The sequence below is a fragment of the Trachurus japonicus genome, chromosome 1 (genome assembly GCF_045865225.1).
Source record: "Trachurus japonicus isolate A0001 chromosome 1, Traja_1.0".
Lineage (NCBI taxonomy): Eukaryota > Metazoa > Chordata > Actinopteri > Carangiformes > Carangidae > Trachurus > Trachurus japonicus.
In genome coordinates, this window is record NC_140907.1 from 39,263,608 (window position 1) to 39,277,125 (window position 13,518).

Consider the following 13,518-nt stretch of genomic DNA (forward strand, 5'->3'; position numbering starts at 1 on the left):
ATTGATCTACTGGTAATGTTTATTATCAACTATCATTACAATCTTTTTTTTTTTTTTTTTTAATGTAAAGTGTCTTTGAGCTTTTGGAAAAGGGCTTAGAAATAAAATGTATCATCATCATTATTATTATTATTATTATTAATGGAGCTGCTGGGAACTTTCACAAGAGGACTATAATACATGATTGTTTACTTGCACCTTGCGATAAGTTATTGTAGTCTAACTGTCTTGTAATGTGATGTTGTGAAGCACATTGATGTGTATTGTGCATGAAATGTAGTTACTTTATGAATAAAATCAAATTGAATTTAAAGCAGATAACAGCGGCACGGCCGTTTCGGCTAATGCTGTGTTCAAGGCAGGCTTTTGAAACCGTAAGTTACAGCTTCAAGTCACAACTACGACTTGGTAGCGTTCCAGGTAACCCGTAGCTCGTGTTTTTACCGTCCTGTTGTCTGTGAAAGTTCCCTATAACGGCCACTCGTAACTTCCGACCCGTGAACTCGTACCAGATCGAACTGGTATGACTTCACAGGAAGGAAAAACACAAAGTACGAGTTTCCTTGAACGCACCATGAGTTAGCAGCCCCCGCCCTTGTCAGGCATCAATTGGTCCTCGTGCTACGTCACCACATTCACGCGCATCCCTTGGCTGCACACACAGCCCTTCATGCCGTTCTCTCCCCTCATTGGATAACACTTGTATCCCACAAGGAAAATTTTCTCCTCGGGTTACAGCAGAGCAGAGTGACGGAGAGACTCGTGTTTAGGCTGAAATACTTCATGTAAGTGATTGCTGACGGAAAATAGGACTATTTAGGACTTATATTAACAAAAACATTCCACTGATATCTGCTTTAAGATTTAAAATTCTTTAAAAGAGCTCAGCCATAATGCACCTGAAAAGAGAAATGTTTTTAGCCTGGATGTTAAAGTGCTCACAGTTGGGTCTGATCTCAGGTCTGCTGGTAGTTTGTTCCAGTTGTGTGCAGCATAACAGCTAAATGCTGCTTTACCATGTCTGGTCTGAACTCTGAGCTCCACTATCTGACCTGAGTCAGTAGATCTCAGAGCTCTGCTGGGTTTATACTCTACTAACATGTCATTCATGTAGTTTAGACTCTACTAACATGTCATTCATGTAGTTTAGACTCTACTAACATGTCATTCACAGGGTTCTTACGGATCCTTAAAAAGTCTTAAAAGGCATTGAATTCATTAATCTAAAAACAAGGCCTTAATTGGCATTAAAATGTCTTAAATCAATTTTTCAAAGTCTTAAAAATGTTAACACATGGTAAGTGGTATTTTATGGTTGTAATTAGTCTCAAATCTCAAAATAATTGGTAACATTCCGACATAGAGATGTTTTATTTATTATTTTTATTTTGAAAGGACAGCTGGAAAGAGACACAATTCAATGTTCATGTAGCAGTCACTTTACCTTGGATCACATAGGAAAGTGGGTAAAATTGTCCCTAACCGTATGTAATTGATGTGGTGTTTTTTTTTTTCTTTTTTCTGCATTTGTGTTTATTGTGAAGTCGGTCTTAAATTTCATTTCAAGTGGCTTTAAAAAAGTCTTAAAAAGTCTTAAATTTAACTTGGCTTAAGCTGTAGGAACCCTGCATTCATGTATTCTGGACCTAAACTAGTAGCAGAACTTTAAAATCTATTCTGTAGCCGACTGGGAGCCAGTGTAAAGACTGAAGAACTGAGGTGGTGTGATCTGATCTCTTTGTTCTAGTTAAAACTCCAGCTGCAGCTGTTTGATATAGCGTACGATAGACGCAACATAACACGTCTAAGTGTGACAGTCACTCAGCGTTCAGGAACTGCATTTATGACTTGGAACAATTGCTAACGGTTTGTGAGCCTGTATCCGACACACAGAGGAGCACAGCAGGAAGATGGCAGCATCACTACACATCTGAGCACTGGTTCACATGGGACATTCATCAGCTCTGTGAGTAACTGCACTTTTTTATTATATTTTATCTTGCTGTGCCGCACTTTGGAAACCTTTGTGTTTGTTTAAATCGTGCTATATAAATAAAATTGGATTGGATTGGATTGGATTTTGAAGACTTTCAGACATGGTGAAGGACTTGAATTAGTTTAACAGTCTAGTGTCATTCACATACGCATATTTGACTATTATTTTATATGTTGTGGGTTTTAAAACACAGTTATCATATCTGTATAATTTTCTAACTTGTTAAGGATGTTTAGAGGATGTTTTTGTGACATTATGAGTAAGTTAAAGCAAAGTTAATTTGCCGAGAGTAAAACAAAGTGTGTGACCGAGTCCCCACTCAGTGATGCTAGTAACTCGTAGCCGGTCCAGAGTGCTGCCGCCATCTTGTGTCTAGTGTAAGTCACGTACGCATTTAATCAGATATTTTGTCCTGTGAATCACGTCTCTGTCGAGTCCTGTTAGCTAAGGTAGGAGAGAAGTAATAACGATAAAAACGTGCAGTGAAATAACTGATACAAAGTCATAAAATTAGTGAGATGAACAGAAATAATTTACACATTTCATTCTGATTTCAGGCAATGTTTTCCACATGCGCTACCTGAGCTGGTGTGACGGTTTCTTCTCTGGAAACTCCACGGTGAGTTAATTGACGATGCTAACAAGCTAATCATGATGCTATCTATCTGACTCCTGTCATGTGCGGTGTGGAGGACGAGTAGAAAGTATTTTGAGAAGTAATAATGTGTTTTAAAATGTCTGTGTTGATCAGTTTGAATGTGTCTCATATTAAGTAAAATCATCTTAATTTCAAAGTAAAGGAGTGATGTGAACAATTCATGTATAATACTGAAATTATTATTAGGCTATTATATTTATCTTTACACACAACTATGTAAAATGTGAAGATAATTTGTTTTTGGGTTAAAATCAATTATGGATAAGACCAGCATTAATGAAGAAAACACTTAATAAATATCTTTGTCCTGTACTATTTATACAGACTGCTGGTGTTTATGATCCTGGATTGAAGATTGAAGAAATCCATGTGAAGCTGAAGGCGGCCAGAGAGGGTTTTCTGAAGGACTCATGAAGTGGTGTGGCCAGCTGCTGCAGATTCACTCTGTGGATTCACATCTGGACTTTACAGGATTCACAGGTAAGGAATAAACATTACACACTCATTTAGCTGACATGGGTAATGAAGAGAAATACAAGTAACAAGGGAAACAAGGAACATATAAGGAAAAAAAAAAGTTTTGTGTTTGGGGTATATATATATATATTTTTTTTTCCTTCCTATTAACTCATTAGAACCTCGTTAATAAGTTATTTTGATTATAACTCAGCACCAGTGCTACAACTTCAAACTAGAACAACCTGAAGTCCATTCACTCTCCTGCTGTGGAAGACTTGACTCTTTGTTAACAGTCAAACCACACTAGTGCAGTTTCACTGTTTATTAGTGTCATGTTTGTCTCTGTCCTTGTATTGATGACTGAACACAGAAAAGGGAAATGTTCACTGAATTCATCCGACCGTCGATGATGATTGAGGGTTTATTTCCATACACAAGCGTCGCGTATAAACTACGACTGTATAACTGAAGACTATGGAAACAAAGGTCATGCACCGTATATACAAGTTTTTGTGCGTATTTCCGATCAGGCTTTTCCGAGCACGTGAACTCTGCGTCCCCACGCTCTGTTTGCTCCTGAATGCATCCATAGAAATGTAAGTAACGGCACATTTAAAATTGCATCTTACTGCAGGTGAGTGGGTTTTTTTAAGCAACAAGTGTTTTTCCCCCCATAGTTAATAGTTGTGTCTATCATACTGTGATTCTTAGCTTGTGGTAATGTGAGTGGCATTTTGCTACTGTATGTTGTGCAGACTTGCAAGTCTTTTTCTTTGTTTTATTCTGAATACTTATAATATTGCACTAGATACGTATTGTCACAGAATCACACTCAGATTCAAATAATCCTTTTGACTAAACGGTCCGAGCCCAAACCTGAACTCTGCGTCTCCGTATTCACGCCCTCACCTGAACATCAGCTACTGTTCTTTACTGGACACACTGAAGTGATGGACGGCTGCCACACCTATAGAAACACATCTCACTGTCTCTAAGTGGCATCAGCTGCTTTAAAGAAGCAGTATAGTAGAGAGCTAGTGTGTGATATAGTTCAGTTTAGTTCAGGTGGTGTAAGTCCGGTCTTATTACTGCACGTTGTTCTGATATAATGATTGTATGTAACAACACGTTCAGTGCGGCGTTATCCAGCCACGTGTCTCCAGACGGTCTATTGTTATTATTACTGTACATTTAGAGATGATGATGCTGCTTATGTTTTGATTTATTATTCATGTTAACTGAAGAATCTCTGAAATGTTGCACCACTGAGATGTTTTGGTTCATAGTACTTTCTGGCTTGTGTTGTAGCTAATTGTTAGCTACTGGATACCTGTGTAGTAGGTGTTCTTACTGCTGTTCAGTCAACTGTTACTAATCAGTATTTTGTATTGATTGTCATGCACATACACACACAGACACTCACACCTTTGCAGACTAGAGGAAAAGACCAACATCGTCTGAGGAGTCGTCTTTTATTCCAAGTCTTGGGGGAACTGAGAGTGAAGACTTCAGACCGATGCAGTCTGTGATTATTACTGTGAGTATCCAGCATTTAATTATTAAGCTTTACAACAAACTGCTCCCTCAAGCCATGTGATAATAACGTGAAAATATATTTATAATATGATGCAGTTTATTCTTTATTTGGGTGTGTCATTAACCACTTGATACAATAATATGTTGCATTTCTATATAACAAAGCAATTAACAATATATAACAGTTAAAACTGGCTATAGCTACAACAGAAAAGGACAGCTAACATTGTTTTTCAGTATTTAATTTGAATAATAAGAATAATCTCTGCATTAGATTCTTCCAGGTTACACAACACAAGCCTATTTCATAAACAAGGACAATTCAAAGGTCTTTACAGAGAATAAAAAGGAGGAAACTCTTCATTGATCTTGTCATAGTTGTGTGGGTATTACCTTTGATAATTTCATTTGGTCTTTTTTGACTTATTTGACCTTTTCACCACTTATTTGACACCTTTTCACGCTATATTGCTGTTTAACACATCCAGGATAACTCTCAGTTAACTGGATCAACTCAGGTAACACTGGGTTTTCCTCTCTGGCGTTGTTCAGTCTTTTGTCCCTGCCAGGATCCTGTAGTAGGAATGATGACTCAGTGTTTCTAGCGATCTCATTGGTCGGTAGTTTTTTTTTGACAGGTTTTGATCTGATCCTCTGACGTTAACCTGCTACACAGCAGGTGAGGAGCTCAGCATCTGTTTCCATGGTGATTCACCCCGGTAAGTGAACAACCATCATAGAAGTAAAAGTAAAAACCCGAAGTTACCTCAATAACTTTAAATCCTGCCTCGTGGTACAGAGTTATTCTGTCTGACCAACTCAGAGCCCAAAGACATTCAGTTTAATCAATCATTAAAATATAATAAATCACCATAAAAATGCCAAATATATAAGTTGTTGTTGTTTCTTCTCTGCATATTTAATTTTTTTTTCCATCTTGAGTGGATCGACTCATCTTTCTGCAGTGACCTGAGTTTGTCCTGTAGGTGGCAGCAGAGCTACACACATACACAGCTTGAAGTTTGCCAGATATGAAAGTCACCAACAAGAATTACAACATGCTGGACTGTTTATTTTATATAGGCCTAGACACTACACACACACACACACACACACACTAACACCAGCACTATATTTTGATCACTGTATTGAATGATAAATGTCTATGTATCCTTGATAAAACACAGGCTTCATTGTGAATCAGATTTACTACTGTAGATCTGACCGGCCACCGTCCGCCTCAGATGATGCTGCTTTCAGAACCACTCGTAAATACGAGACAAACACTCTTTAATCTTCGAATAGGCCACGGGGACGATCCTGGATTCTAACAGAGTGATGGCCACCATGAACTTGCATCTTAGGCAAGTCGTAGGTATATTCTGTCCATTGCTTTTGTGTTTTTATAGTTTTTTTTGTTTTGTTTTGAACATTTTGAAATTAGTTGGCAGACAGCGTTCCCCCATGTCCCCTGACCACGACATCCCTGCTGATCATCCACGTACCTTCATCTCCTGCATTTTCCCCACAAACCAGTGAATAACATCTGATCCTAAAGCACAGAACAGTGACTATTTCACAGTATGATCTCCTGTATATTGACTCAGATCTGCCTCCTATAGAGGCTGTAAATCAACATTTTACTTTATGTTTGGATGGAAAATGAAAACTACATCAACCCCACAGTGAGTAAGAGACAATTATGACTTTATATCAAAGTTTCAGATCATAAAACAACATTCAACACTTCTGATACGTGTTGTAGGTGTTTACGGTTATAAAAACCTTCTGTTACAGTTGGATTTACATTAAAACAACCAGAGCAGGAAACAATACAGTGTGGCTGGTTAATGGCGCCAAGACAGAGGAGGCTCCAAACATCGCGGTGTGCGTTTAAACACACACACACAATACGACTGTAGTTCAACCTAAAACACACCGTGTTATCATTAAAGTAACTCTGACGGGACACATGAGTTGATAGAAGACGTTAAAAAAGACGATAATCGTGTTGTTTCAGTTGATAAACGAACAAAACTCCTCTGAGCGGCGGAGCTGCCGAACAGCTTCCGGTGTCTATCGACTAACAGACTATTTCAGCTTTTACTGTGGAAACAAACGTGATAGATGAACTCACCTGTTGTTAAAAAGTGAAATAAAACCTTGTGTGCTCGGTCTGGAGGGTTTGCTGCTGTCCTGGAGGTTTCTCTCCCTCTCTCTTCTGCTGCAGACTGAGAACAAACTTGCGCCAAATCGTAGCTGCCGCCTCCTCGTCGATCAGCTGTGTTTCCCGCCGCTGCGCTCTGATTGGTCGGCGTCACAGCGGCGTCGCTGCTGATTGGACACGCATCAGGGCGGATGTTGCGTCACTTGTTGCTAGACCCGGCCCAGACTCAGGCCTGTGGCGGGAGTTTCAATAGAGCGCTGTTTTGGCGGACTGTCATTTTCCCGGGAAAGACATGAATATTAATGAGGTCTATTTATTAAAGCACAAAGCTGACGGACTTTTACTTCCTAGTTCTACTAAACTACGGTACTTTTTTAACTTTACAACAGTTTTTCGATAAGTTAAAGGAGTCATCACCTGGTTTTTTATGTATCCAATCCCCCTTTAATTGCTTTGAATCAGTTCTTAAAACTTATTGGAAACATTTTTTTTAAAAAAATTCAAACATAGAGCTTGTTCTGACACTTTTTCATATGGCAACTTTCTCTCGTGAGAGTAGGCGCGAGGTTTTGACTAGTCCGGATGTTCATTGTATTAATATCCCAGATAGCACACGTACGTCTGGCCGACGTCGGCCTGAGGTTGGACGTCGGCCCTATAATTTATAACATCTGTCAAGCATCGGCCCATGGGCGAATATCTTCAAATTTGATACTCATTTGTGCCAGCTCATCAAACGTCTCTGGTGCGTCGGCTTTAAGTCGGCCGCAGACCTGCCCACAGACGGCGGGACCTCCTGTCAGTTTGGTCCAGAGACGTCGACGGAGTGCGTTTCAGGTAAGTTACTTGGGATATATTGCCAAAAAAAAAGAAAAGTTAGGCCTATTTCGTTTATTTTGTAAAAGTTAAAGGTTTCCGGTGAGTGGCGAGGTACAACGCGGTCGAAATAACAGGCTACCAGCACAGGTGCCAGCTTATTTATAACTGTATTTGGCGTTAACGTTAGTTTAACTTAACGTTAGTCATCCTAACATAACGGTTACAGCCGACACCAATAAAATGTTAAGTCCTATTTTTTTCCCTCTATTGGACGTTATCTGGCTGGAAAAAGGTAGAAGTGACGGGACCGGTAAGCCGTTGTCAAAGCAAAAAAAAAAAAAAAAAAAAGCTCCAGAACTAGAGGGGGGGCTGGCCGGCCTGCTGCCCGGGCACAAGGCGCTGGTGTGCGGATGAGTGAAGGAGGGAGACTCGGTCTCTGGAGCTCACCATGGTTACATAGATAGCAGACGCTGTAGGCTACATTTTTGTCCTCGCGCTTATGACATGCACTGTCCCTGCAGATTGGCAGCTGACTTGAGAATGATATTAGGCTACTCTGGTTAACTGTTGAGACAATTGAAACTGGTAAAAACAAATGTGTATGCTTATCAAAATTACAGAAAGAAGTGGCAGGCAGGGAAGTGAAGTTTTACACGATGGCAGAGGGAAAGGGCTTGAGAGTGTGATTGTTGCTGAGATTTAATCAGGTTGATTTGTCAGTGATTTGTGACAAGACCGGACACTGCACAGAGCAGCAACCACGAAGACTTGTCATCTCACTGGTCATTAAATAAGACACATTGTTTACTCCAGCACTCCTTAATTCTTTACCAATTCTCCGCCGGACCGCGGCGTGTTTTTTCCTTTTTATTATGCAGAGCAGTGAGCCAGTGAGCAAGCACCTGATAAACAGCGGATGCGCACCAGATGATTGACCGGGGCAAAAACTGAAACGAGAGTCATACAGAGAGGAAAACACAGCATATCGGCTACAATATAAGGTAGGTAGCCTATGTCCAAAAGGCTTTGTCCTGTCGTCACGACGTGAGTGAGGGAGGATGGTGGTTCAAGTTTAGTGATGAGGAAACTGTCACTAGGTGCGTTTCCATTTCCCCTTGAAATGCGCAAAACCTAAATATCAAAATTAAAAACTGGTAATGGAAACACCTACATTTCGAAAAAACTCTCAAATAGGCCTATCGCAAAAAAGTTTTTAGTTTTTGAGACGTATCGGTACAAACTTGTATCGCAAAAGTGTAATGGAAACACTTTTTCTACACATCACCGGCGTCAGCGGAGTTGTGTGTGTCCACGCTGTGTTGGTTTATGTAACTTGAGGGGACAAATGAACCACATGTTTATTGTCATGCATTGCTGACCTGGGCATCGTTTCTCATTAAATTAGAAAACCCTTTCCTATCATTCTCCTTTTCCGTGCATGGTTGAAGGAGATTGGCTCGCATCCACGCTCCACTCCTTCCTGCTCCGAAATGTCACCTTAAGTCACATAAACCAGTACGGGTGTGTGGACACAACCACCTATATTGTTGTCAGCACCTCATCACCGCTGGTGTTTAAAAGGCTCCGTTCTTTCTGCAGTCAGGTTAAAGCGCACATCCGCCGTGTTGGTAAACAAATAGTCCCTCTATATCAACGGAGGCACCGTGCTTGATCAGCTTGGGTTGGAGGTGGTGTGAGTGCGGGCCAGCGGGGGACAGAGGAGGGGGCATTCGGGCTTCAGCACGGAACAACTGGCCCGTGTGAGTGCGTCCTTATTTGTGGCCGCTGCAGCGCCACACGGGCTTTACCTTTCAGCAATCAAGCGCTGTTTTCGTCTTTGTTAAAAACAGTAACAGCAACAGCTGTAGGCAGCTGAGATGGCGTAGCCACGAGTGTGCCAGTGCCACCCACAGAGGAAGCTGGCATACCCAAAAATTTGATGCATTTTTTGTTTTTGTTATAGTCTATAGCTTCTAACATGTTATCGATCAGTCAATACATTTGTAAAAATCGCCGTCAGGTGATGCGTTGCGACACCTGCACCGGCTCGCGGAGAAACTGGACTAATGGAATAATTAACGAGTTAAAGGCCAAACCACGCCGTCTTGCCCTTTAAATTGAGAGCTGCGCAGTGCGCAAGCAGTGATATCGTTGTCCTCTGCTGCTTTGCGATATAAAACCATCAGGCCAAGCTGTTACATGTGATGAATGATGAGCCCAGTAGTTGTGTTCAGATGGTTAAATAGCTTTGTTGATCATGCGATCAAAGTAATTTAAGCGCCGTTACGCACGCCGCATCTCTCTCGTCCAGTGCGCTCCTCTCCTCTCCTCTCCTCTCCTCTCCTCTCCTCCCTCTCCAGTACCTGGCTGCTCAGCTCTGGGACCGGGGCTGAGAGACGTCACCGCTTTCATTCCGTCTGATCCATCTGGTCAGCGCGTTTAGATCCGAGTGGCCTGAGTGTCCCACACCTGAGCTCTGTGCCATAGCGCGCAGCTCCAGCTCAATGAATGACAGCAGGTCTCCCAGTTACCTGCAGCTGCTGCTCAACACTGATCAGAGCAGCTGAGGTTTTATTATAAACTACGTTTCTTATGCTGCAGCTCCACAATATGTTTATTTGTCCCTCTCTCTATTAATGCGTTGGATCAAATTTTTATTCTGCGTTTGTATCCATCCAGCTCTCTGTCCACACTCTCCATGGCGGAAACGGTTACGCGCAAAACCCTCATTTAAATACTGCGGTTTGCATATTACTCATAGTAGATCATTGTGCTTGCGCTAACCAGACACGCAAAAGTGTGTTTTTTGAATGACTTTGTTATTGATTTATTTGAGCACGTCATATCCATAAAACCTGTCCCTCTTCAGTCATTTCTAATCGTTAACACACACTTTGTACGTGTAGACACTCCGTGACTCTGCTGTTCTGGCCCTGACATCTCTTCCTCATCTTTCTCCTCTTTTTCTTCCTCACCGCAGTTCTCAGCCTCTGCAGATGAAATGAGGAGGGGGGAGCCTAATGCCATTTGATTCGTCAGGGGCCAGCGGAGCCTTCAAGGAGTGAGATGCTGATGAAGAGGACTCACAAGTTATAATCTATTGATGACGGTTTTATTGATTGAATTTATGCTGTTTTGTAGCCTAACCTGAGTGAAGCATGAATAAAGTTTTTTTTTAACTTGACTTTTGCCTCTTAATTGTACATGCAGCACACAGGGATTATAATTTATTTATTTATTACGTAGGATTGTAGAATATTGTAGGCTACCTAGTTCAAAAGGCCCGACCTAAATGAATAAAGGTCGTATGAATTATTTATAGGCTAAATATATGGAGCGCCTGGCGCTCCCGCTCCTGCTTTTATTGATCGCCGAGACGTCGGCCGGTGGTCGAGCTCGATCAAAGGCCGACGTCTCGGCGATATCTTGCCAATGAGCAAACGCTCTCCATGCGACGTCTTGGCGACGGAACTTGATGCGTCGGGAATACGTCGGCACGACGTATGTGTGCTATCTGGGATGTAATGAGGCGCGCATTGATTGGACGCAGGAAGGACAGAGCCCAGTGGGCTACATGCAGGCTGTATTGGAAACCGCATACCTATGCTGCTCTGTCATGTACCGTAACCATGTTATAACTTCATAAAATAAAACAAAATTGTATCGGTTCATTGTAAAACATGTATTTATTGATGCAAATGTGGTGATTTCTGTCCGTAGGCTACAGAGCCCCGGTGCAAAGCTGCTGCTGCTCTGTGTGAAGCTTCACTTTTCATTCAAACAAACTAATACGACTGCCACAATTGTTAGATTTCATCAGTGAGACAAACATTTATCTCCTAAAAAGAATTTAACCAGTCGGCGGTAAACCTCTACAAACCTGCGGGTAAGTTAATTAACGACCGTTTCCTCCGCGGGGATGACAACGTAGTTTGACCGGTTAAGGAGCAGCTGCAGGCGGGTTGCTGACGAGTCACTCTCCGCTCCTCTGCCTCGCTGGGGCTTCACTTCTCCCAACGCGAAGCAAACTTCTAAGCCGTCATTTGGATAAACTAACCGCACATTGGGGATCTAAACCCTTACTTTCTCGCATGAACAAATATTAAAACTTAATAAATTAACGACCCTTTCCTCCGGCGGCACGACGACGTTGTTATCGGCCGGCTAAACGAGCAGTGCAGGCGGGTTGAGGAGTCACTCCTCCTCCGCTCCTCTGGTGCTCACTGCAGCTGGCTGCACCTCACTTCTCCCAACGCGGAGCTAACTTCTAAACAGCCGTCATTCGGATAAATAACCGCACATTGGGGATCTAAACCCTTACTTTCTCGCATGAAAAAATATTAAAACTTAATAAATTAACGATAGTTTCTTTCGGCGGCATGACGATGTCGTTCGGCCGGCTAAATGAGCGCTGCAGGCGGGTTGAGGAGTCACTCCTCCGCTCCTCTGGTGCTGGCTGCAGCTGGCTGCACCTCACTTCTCCCAACGCGGAGAAAACTTTAAACAGCCGTCATCCGGATAAACTAACCGCACATTGGTGATCTAAACCCTTACTTTCTCGCATGAAAAATTATTAAAACTTAATAAAGTGACGAAATAACAGCGCTACAGTGGGAAATAAAACAACCCGTAATGGCGGCGCGGCAGCAGTCGGGGTGGTGGAAGAGAGGTGTGTTTATGAAAGCAGGCGCCACGGTGACGTCACCGTAGGCGCAGAATCAAAATCTCGTAATGTTGAGGTGTGCAGCCTCATGAGCTACTCTGGCTTAAACAAAGAGCCCAAACGAAAAAACTCAGCCACTTTCAAACCCCAGGTTTTCAGGCAAGTTTCCACTGAGGTCCAACACCAGTATACATGTTTTAACAAGGAAAAATGCGATTTCCGGGTGATGACTCCTTTAAGTGACTTTTTCATTTTCAGACACAGAACTACGTAAATTACTACATGATGAGTTTAATGTTCTAACAATAGGCTATATTTTCATGACAGACAAACTAATCACGTCAGAAACGTATCATGTTGTTTACAATATGAATCATTGTAGTGTTACACTATGATATGACTGTATCTTGTAATATGATTATATATATAAAATAATTGTCCTACAATGGGGAAATTCACAGGGTTGCAGCAGATAGATTATAGAAAGCAGATAGCAATGGCAGTAAAAAAGAAAACAGTATTTGTAGTAGTGTCATTAAGATTATGATTAAGACAAATTAATAGAAATGAAGAAATAGAAATATATACACATTGAAATATGTTGCATGTGATGCATTACTACAGAGCAAAGCAGCCAACAGTATATGACACAGTTAAAACTGACTTCAGCTACAATACGACATATTATTCATACAAAGTGACTAAATGACCCATTATAATTCACTTTTTACTTTTCTGCATTATCTTTGTTGGGGTTTCATATCAAAAAGCTATAATATGATTAGTTAATAAAATACACAAGGACAATTCAAACATCTGTACAGAGAATAAAAAGGAGGAGTAAGAGGACTTTTTTTTTTTTTTTTACATTTTTGTGGCATGAGTCCAATTTCAAGTTTGAAAAATATTGATGAGTTTCTTCAACAATCTGGACAAAGTTTGGCGCAGAGAGCTCGGTGAAGCCATGTCCGTTCCCAGCAGCAGGTGAATCAGGCTGCATCGTGACTAGAGCACTGGAAAAGAGAGTAACGACACCACCATTGAGTCCCGTGGTAAGCTTTATGCGCCCCGAGTGGCAGGATATGGGCATTGCAAAAGCGCCCAGAAAACTCATTCACTCCAATGTATGTGTGTTGCCCACTTTCTTGTAAATTGATGAAAACGGCCGTGTTTTTGTTTTTAGGTGTCTTGGTCATATCAAATTATACTTATAATTTGTT